Below are 2,982 nucleotides of genomic sequence, written 5' to 3'. Positions count from 1 at the left end.
TTGTTCCTCCTTTGACTAAAAAATCTATTAGATTGGATGTTAAAACTTCAATTCAGGCTGTTGATCATATTATGTTTTTGATGGTTCTTTCAAGAATTTTAATATGGGTGTTGGTATTATTCTATGTGATACTGCAGGAAGAGTAAAACAGTTTAGAGCGGACTTTGGTTGGATTCTAGGTGTTGTTGGTGCTGAGACAACTGCCCTAATTTTGGCTATCTCCTGGGCATTGGAGATGAATCTTTCAAAAGTCATGTTTGTAAGTGGATTGCCTTAAATTGGTGGATTTTGTTAATGAAGACAAAGGAGCAGTAGATTGGCGTTGCAATGATCTTTTAAAGGAGTGTCGGTTTTCCCTTTCTAGATGTAATAGTTTCAAAATTGTATATATTAAGCGTCTTAAGAACAAACTAGAAGACCGGCTTGAACGTCGGGCTAGAAAGTTCAGTTTGAAAGATATTTGGGTTTCTTTTCCTCCTTTTTTGGATAGTTTGTTGAGGAAAGAGCCTTTGGCTGAAGTTTGCAACTTTCTTTTAAGTTAATGCATTGGTATTTCTCAGCACAAAAAAAAAAAAAAAAAAAAGAACTTGTAATCATGTTACTCATATCTTGGCTTAATGAGCTAAGGTAAAATATACATCCATGAGCTGGGCTTCTGGCTTAGACCTTTGGCTTCTGCCTATTGTTGAGGCATACCGACAGCCTTTCTTAAGGCCCTTGATTAAAAAACAAAAATAATAGTAATACGATAAAATATTATGCAAAAGTGTTATTATCACTTTGTGAAAATTGGCTAAAATGAGAGAGTAATACTTATCACCATTGAAAGGATAACTCAAACATAGACTCCAAATTTGAAAAGAATTTACAGCGCACAAGAAGTACAAGAGAAAGAAAAGAGCAAGAAAAAAGCACTTAAACACTCCCAATCTAATAACTATTAACTACTCCTTTTTGATGTGATCGAAAGTTTCACAACTAGTTTCATTAGCAACTTGATCAGATGATTCGGATCCATCCTTGTTATATTTGAAAGACATTTTGAGCTTCTGAATCTCTGTGGGTTCTTTAACATCTGTTGCTAATCCAATATATTCAAGCAACTTTACAACATACCATTGCGGATCAAACTGCCACCACTCCAACCCAACACGAGCCGAAAATTCGAAGGCATGGTGATTATTGTGCCACCCTTCTCCGACCAACATTCCAATAACGAAATTGTTCCGAGAGTCGTCTTTGGTGTTCCACGTCTTTGTTCCCCATTTATGACATACTGAATTTACTATGAATGTACTGTGATGTCCCCAAGCCATTCTCGTACACTATATACCCCGAGAAAAGCAATTTCTTACCTCAATTATACTGTCAAATAATTTAGAATATTTGCACATACGATTGAGCTTAAAAAGGGAAGAAAGCAGAACATACCATGCCCCACAGAATGTAAGGAAGTCCCCCCAACCATGTATAAAAACAACCCTAGTCCAATTAAATGATAGAAGTATGTTCTTTGAATGAACCTATGAAAGGCATGTTTTTGTAAATCCATTACGTTGTTAGGCTCTCCCCACTGCGCATAGATTTCATTCATACTGTTAGACTGGCAGTTAGTTCACGATATGTTATCTGCTAATAGCATGTTTGAATATCGGAAATAGAAGTCCATTTTAAAAATTAAAAGTACAAAAAAATTGCTTCACAATTCTTTTTCTTCTTTTCTTCTACAAATAATCTGAAAGGCTGATGTGGCTATAGCATAGTGATAACGTCATTAGGTGATGATACCAGTGACCACAATTTGATACTGTTAACACCGAAATCTTTACTAATAAAATAAAAAAAAACATCACAAATTGTATCTCCAATTAGTTTCTGGCTTTTCGACTTACATAAATAACAAAAAAAATATTTCAAAGGTATATATCCAAACATCATATTAAATTGTCAAGAAAAAATATATTTCAGAAGATATATATCCAAACATCATGTAAAATTGTCAAAAATAAGAGAAATAAAGAGGCATTTAAAGGACCTTTTCCTTGACATATGTATGGTCAAGTGTCCAACTTATGTGGCTGAACCAAAAACCTTCAATCGGGCTATGTGGATCTCGATGATTATCAGTGAATTGGTGATGATGTCTATGGACGCTAGCCCAAAATATCGGATCTCCCTATTAAAAAACAAAACAATCAAATTAAAGACGATAACCGATTAAAAAGCATAATAAATCTATATATATCAACTTAAACAGGTGGCACCAATGATCTTAGTACAAAACTCATAAGCCGCAAAATCTTTATCGATAGAAAGAAAAAAAAATAAAAAATTGTGGAACCAAGAGAGCATGATTTTCATTTCCGAACATCTTCTTAGTTTTACTGCATTAGGTGATAGCGTACCTGTGCACCTTGAACCCCACAATATGCAAGAAAGTACTCGAGAAATAGAGGGACCTTAAAACTCTTATGGCTAAGGTATCTATGGTAACCAAGACTAAGGCCAAGATGGAAAGTCATCCAATATAACACGACCGCAACCCAAAATGCATCCCAAGTGAAGTAAAAAGGGGCAAATAACTCCCCTACGTGTTCTACCACCTTCAAGGCTAAACTCATTTTGTCCCTGAAGAGCCATTTTCTTTCCCAAAATGCCAACTCTTTATGCTTATTCAGTACACCTGCTTTTGCAACTGCCATTTTTGGTTAGATCCTGAGCTACTCTTACGATTTGACATTGCCGTACCTTTAGTATGATTTATAATAACCTTTACTTCTTGGCCGAGTTCTAATGATGAATATAGTATACCTCCATCAAAGTCTTCTTGATTATATTTTTTTAACATGCGGATATAATTATTGAGTAGGTAAGCCCGCGGTTTCCTCATGATTTTAACTTGATCGATGAATTACTAGAGCATTAGCTGTTTAAATGGTTTCTTCTCCATTTTATAATCTTAAAAATTTGTCTGGCGTCTTG

General features: G+C 35.0%; 1 pseudogene; it reads right to left on the bottom strand.

The window, feature by feature from the left end:
• Positions 1–944: 944 nt before the first annotated feature.
• On the bottom strand, positions 945–2,702 carry LOC113311615 (annotated as a pseudogene).
• Positions 2,703–2,982: the final 280 nt, after the last annotated feature.

Source organism: Papaver somniferum, chromosome 9 (assembly GCF_003573695.1).
Source record: "Papaver somniferum cultivar HN1 chromosome 9, ASM357369v1, whole genome shotgun sequence".
Classification (NCBI taxonomy): Eukaryota; Viridiplantae; Streptophyta; class Magnoliopsida; order Ranunculales; family Papaveraceae; genus Papaver; species Papaver somniferum.
Note: the sequence above shows the minus strand (reverse complement) of the source record. Positions and strands in the feature narration are given on the sequence as shown.